Below are 6,058 nucleotides of genomic sequence, written 5' to 3'. Positions count from 1 at the left end.
AAATATCCATCCCCGGCGTAACTTCAACTTCGTCACTGATTCTTGAACATTATTCTCAAGAATCTGCTGATACTGAGTGGAATCCATGCGATCCTCAACTTTAACAAGATTCCCGGTGCCGGCACTGGCCACTCAGCCCCAAAGCATGATGGAACCTCAACCAAATTTTACAGTGGGTAGCAAGTGTTTTTCTTGGAATGCTGTTTTTTTTGGACGCCATGCATAACTCCATTTTGTATGACCAAACAACTCAATCTTTGTTTCATCAGTCCACAGGACCTTCTTCCAAAATGAAGCTGGCTTGTCCAAATGTGCTTCTGCATACCTCAGGTGACTTTGTTTGTGGCGTACTTGCAGAAACTCAAGAAATTCTTCCGATATCTTCAAAGTTTATAACCCTCCACACACAGTAAACAAGCATAGACTAAAAAACATTAAAGACATAGCAAAACCATAGAAATATCTGCAAGTAAGTTGAAACAAGGCCTCAATTCACAAACGTATCCACAATTTTGGCCACTACTGTAGATGTTACTGTCTCTGCTCACTTTCAGGTAAATTTTAGCTGTATGGACAAGCTGTATAGCAAAAAGTTATCCAGTAGATGGCGACAAAGTACAGCAGAGTCTTGTAATGCTGAGAATGCAAATCACCATGACGTCTTCACCCAGGCAGATCACGTGGTCTTGTTCCCCTCTGCTGCCTGCAGCAATAGCAAAATCAGCTGGAGGATGAGGGATGCGTATGGAGACAAAGTAACGGGGACGTATCTTCTCCCTGAGTAACCGTGCTCGCCGCAGTAAGTATAATGTGCTGTAGTTTGCAATTGCATGTTGTTTAAGCCCTTTTAATAATACGCTCCTCTAATTTATAGACTTCTTATTCTAAGGGTTTCGCTTGGGATCTTTGACCCTTGTATATCAACTGTGAAAAACGCAAAAATTAGCATTAACAGCTGGCGAAGCAATGACACTATATTGTCATGTAAAATACTACCCGTATGGCTATGGGGTATAGTTGTGACAGATTGTGACTATAGTAGAAGGCTAGTTGATTCGATTCATTTGTCAGAACAATGTCCCGCTGCCGTGTAAGCAGTCAACAGTGGTCAGCATGATGTCTGATATTTGTTAGCCTTTGCTGTCACACGTGATCTTACTGTCAATTCTTCTACGGTAAAGTTTTGTGTTACGTAGGGGTTAGTGAAACCTTCAGTACACTCAGTGGTTTGCAAAGTCTTCTGGGTGACAGCCCCATTCTGGTCATATACAAATGCAGATTCCTTTTCTTGGTATAATATATAATTTGACATTTACTGTATATAATGTCACTTTGTGCTACCATGATATACTTGCGGTATAAGAGTGCTGTGATTGATTTGCGTGGCTTCAGTTTTATAAAATTTGATTCAAAAGGGAAGCTGCAGATAGCAGGTTATAGAGCAATAAATGCAGAGGAGATTGATTTATATTGATTCAGTATAACCTGTCATTTATTCATTATTTACCATGCTCTTTTTATGCTTCAGAGTCCAGTGGGCGAATCTACCCTATAAGTACACTTATACATGGAAGTCTGCTAATCACAGATTAGATACACCCACTGGACTCCTAAGACTAAAAACCATGAATAAATGACAGGTTATCCTGGCACTTTTCTAACTGAACTATACTATAATGTATATCAATCTGCTCCTCCAGCTCTATAACACTACTGTTATTCATTGTCCTGTAACGGATGAGAGCAACGGACTTTAAAGTACAGATGGAGAAGGAGCCCCTTCTGTTGGTTGTCCATCATGTAAAAAAAAATCAATGAAAGCTGTTTTCTGTTATTTTTAAAATTTTCTGACAATTTCTTCTATTAGAAAAGTAAACAAATGACAGAAGACAGCATCCGTCATGTTATTTACATTAGAGTCAATGCGAACGGACAGAGATGGAAGAGGCTCCGTTTATTTCCGTTACTCTACTACTGTTATTGTCCATTACTGTCATCCTATGACAGATGGCAGCAACGGACATTAATAACAGTTGTGTGACTGTAGGCTTAGCTAAACAAATATAATGCAGTGGGAGAAGCATCTCCTACAGTACATGACCATATGGTGCAGTGGTGGTCAACCCACCGCATCTGCTTTAGATGGAATCATAATAATAATTTTTATTTATAGTGCTAACATATTCCACAGCACGTTAAAGTTCTTGTACAGACAAACACAAGCCCTGCTCTCAAAAACAATCATGACAATATAGAAGGTAAAAGTGTTTGTTTTATTCTATGATCCAGCCATCTTTTATATATTAATGTGTATATATACCTACATTAGTGTAGTGTATATATATATAAAGCTACATAAGTTATTCACCTGTCAGTATCTGTGTATGCAAAGGTATGACGTGCATTTGAGTGCATGGAGTGTAGGGGGTTACTGTTGGATAAAAGGGATTCACAGCACCTTGTAGAACTTCTGATGCTGTTTCCAAATATGTATTATTTTGATCTTCTACTCCGAGAATTTTGGTGCTTTATAGTTATGCTAATGAGTTACAAATGACTGTAGGGTGCGCGTCTGTAAGTGCTGTAGAGTCAACACCCCTAAAGCCATTTTTCATTAATATAATTATAGAACACTGAAATTCTCAGCAACCGAGCAAAACTCCTAAATAAGTATCAGAAGCCCTATAAGATGCTGTGATTGCATTCATGTAATTTTTCCTGCAGACAGACTCCCTCTTAGGGTACACTTAAGATTATAGGTGCTGAGAACTATTCCAAATATCTGGAGTAACATTCTAAGGAAATGGTGCAGCTTGAGAAGTCGGGACAGAAGCAGGAGGTTCATATTATGGAGGATGTTAGTCTCAGATCATCGGCAGAATGGAGAGGCCAGGTAGGGTGGTAAAGGACAAAGGGAGATTTATAGAAGTACAGCTCTGTGGAGAGGATTGCGGATGAGTGATAGGTTCAGATTGTATTCTGAAGTGAATTGGTGACCGATACAGTGACTGCAGCCCTGGACTCCATCTGGGGGCTTCACATAACATCCAAAGTATTGTGGCACCCTCATTTAGGGGAGAGGTGGCTACATATGTTCTATAATTCTCCATCATTGGTAAATGGTAAAAATAAATAGAAGAATGGAAGCCTGGTCTTGAGATCATTGGTAATATCTGCGCTGACCACACATTGTTTGCATATCTAATAAAGTGACTTTATTACAATAGTTGCTATCTAGGTTTTCCTATGAACATAACCATATTTACATTTGTAAGCAAAATATTTGTAAATGGAAGTAATAAGCAAGTAATTAAGTAATAAGTAATGTAAAATTTTGCAAACTTTTAAAGATTTTCTCTAATCATCATAGTGGTAAAAGGTTTTCAGTTGCCAATGAGTGCTAGAACTTTCCATGGTCAGGCACTTGTCAGAAACTTGGCCATGATTTCCTTATTGTGGCCGGGTTATCTTCTCATACATGTAATGTCTCTAACTGATAACCCAGCTACAATAACATCATGGCTGGATTCAGGGGTGAACCATGAGTTTCTGCCGCCTGAGGTAGACGTCAGAAAGCCGCCCCCCCCCCCTCCCGAGGAGGGTGCAGAACCGAGTGGAAGGGGCGGAGCCGAGTGGAAGGGGGTGGGGGCGAGCGGAGGGGCAGGGCCGAGCGGAGGGGCGGGGCCGAGCAGAGCGAGTGTCTTTAGCAGGCAGGGAGAGGACCTGCTCTCTGCCTCAGCGTGAGGGGCGGCCGCTGGAGCAGCGCTGCTCCAGCGGCCTCCCCAATCCACCGCTCAGTGACGGTGACCCTAAGCCAGTCCAGGACAACTTGTCCTGGACTGGCTTAGGTCAGCAAAAATGCCGCCCTCCCCAGGGCCCTGGCATAGCGCCGCCTGAAGCTTTCGCTTCAGGTCGCCTCATTGGAGGTGCGGTGCTGGCTGGATTTTGGACAATAAAATCACAAACAGCCAGTGCCATCGTAAACACCCGGCAAACCTGAGCAAGTGCTGTATCGCGCTGTACTGTGTGAGCGGGGAGGAACGCCCCCTCCCTCTGCTCACCGTGCTCGTCCATAGACCAGTATTATCAGGAGGGGAGGGGGTGTTCCTCCCCAGTCTTAGAGCACAGCGCCATAGGCGCTGCTGGGCAGAAGGGCGTCCCTGGCTAAGTGTCAGAAACGCCCTTCTGACTGTAAAGCCCTACAGTACCGGGACCGATAGCGCTTTACACTGGGAACAGATCGGGAAAGCCGATAGTGCGCTGAATTCAGCGCACTGTCAGCTTTCCAGCAGTATATAGAACTTCCTCTGCCCGATCTGATGAAAGGTCCTCTTTAACTTTACAAGTGTCCAGACTGTATTGCAGTGGATGATCGATTACATTGGGCTGTGTCAGGCCAGTGCAATCAATCCCTGACTCAGCTCCAAGTATTTGCTGTGTGTGTACATGTTTTGTCTTGTGTGTTTGAGTGTGCGTATGTTTAGCATGCTGCTACTACTACTATTGCTGCTGCTGCACATGCACACGCGCCATTTTTTATCAATGGCAGTTCGCGAGCGCCAAAGGAAGACGGAACCCAAAGACATCGCCGGAAGAGGAGGTGTGGCTGAAGATGACATTGGACCCTGAATGCCCGCCCACCGTGCGCGATGGATAAATTTAACATATTCATTTTTGGAGTTTTATTTTAAAACTGGGGGGGGGGTAGTTTATTATAACTCTAGCGGTGCCTGAATAGCCTTTTTTAAAGGCTATTCACGCATATGTGGAGCTCTATCAGCATGATTTTGCTGATAGAGCCCCTTTAAAAAGGAAATTCTTTCTTCTGGATTCAAGGTAAAATACAAACATATTGGGGCAAACAGATGATTTGCTGCCATGCATAAGGTCAAGAGATTTGACATGTATAGTGTCGCTACTGTTCTTTTTTTTCTGACAAATACCAGACCATAGAACAATGTCTACTTATATATGGTTTAAATATGCTATGTATGTTGGAAAATCCTTTTAAAATGGGTTTTCTGGGACTGAGATATTGATGACCTAGCTTTAGGATAGGTCATCAATATCAAATCAACTGGTGTTTGACACGCAGCACCCCTTCCTCTTCATATGTTAATCCTATGACATGTTTGCAGCTCAGTTACATTCATAAGCACAGCCACTATACAATGTTTGATGCAATGCTTGGTAAGACACAAAAGTGGCCTTGTCAAATCGCTGAGTGTCAGGCCCCGCCATTCTGATATTAATGACCTATCCTAAGATTAGGTCATCAGTATCAGAGTTCCGGAAAACTTCTTTAAATTATTTTGAGTCTGGCATATATCTGCGAGCTTCAACATTCTGCCAGGCGCAGTATGACAGGGCTATGTATTCTGATGTTTAAAGAGGACCTTTCACCATATCTGGGCACAGGCAGTGTTATATACTGCCAGAAAGCTGACAGTGCGCTGAATTCAGCGCACTGTCGGCTTTCCCGATCCGTGCCCGGTGTAAAGCGCTATCGGTCCCGGTACCGTAGCGCTTTACAGTCAGAAGGGCGTTTCTGACCATTAGCCAGGAACGTCCTTCTGCCTCGCGGCGACAATCGCGCTGTGCTGTGGAGCCGGGAGGAACGCCCCCTCCCGCTCCTGATAATGCTAGTCTACGGACAAGCTGTGTGAGCAGAGGGAGGGGGCGTTCCTCCCGGCTCCACAGCACAGCGCGATTGGCGCCGCGAGGCAGAAGGACGTCTCTGGCTAATGGTCAGAAACGCCCTTCTGACCATAGAAGAGCTACGGTACCGGGCCATAAGCTCTTCACACCGGGCACAGATCGGGAAAGCCGACAGTGCGCTGAACTCAGCGCACTGTCAGCTTTCCGGCAGTATATAGAACTGCCTGTGCCCAAAAGTGGTGAAAGGTCCTCTTTAATCTTCTTCATGCTCTGCTTCCTGGCTTGTATCTCAGGCAGTGTAAGATTGCAGGTCTGGGACCAGTAAGTAAAGAAATAAGGAAAGCCATGTGATAAGAAAGTCCTTAACCCTTTGCTGTAAAAAATTATATGGACTTGTCCT

The 6,058-nt window shown here is 43.9% G+C and overlaps 1 long non-coding RNA gene across 1 annotated transcript in view; it reads left to right on the top strand.

The window, feature by feature from the left end:
• The first annotated feature begins 708 nt into the window (after window positions 1-708).
• The window catches only part of LOC142194693 (uncharacterized), a 63,819-nt gene continuing 58,469 nt past the window's right edge, over window positions 709-6,058 (top strand). Inside the window, exon 1 of the long non-coding RNA XR_012715045.1 lies at window positions 709-799. This is a non-coding gene — a long non-coding RNA (uncharacterized LOC142194693). The remainder of the gene's footprint in view (window positions 800-6,058) is intronic.

Source organism: Leptodactylus fuscus, chromosome 2 (assembly GCF_031893055.1).
Source record: "Leptodactylus fuscus isolate aLepFus1 chromosome 2, aLepFus1.hap2, whole genome shotgun sequence".
Taxonomy (NCBI): domain Eukaryota; kingdom Metazoa; phylum Chordata; class Amphibia; order Anura; family Leptodactylidae; genus Leptodactylus; species Leptodactylus fuscus.
Note: the sequence above shows the minus strand (reverse complement) of the source record. Positions and strands in the feature narration are given on the sequence as shown.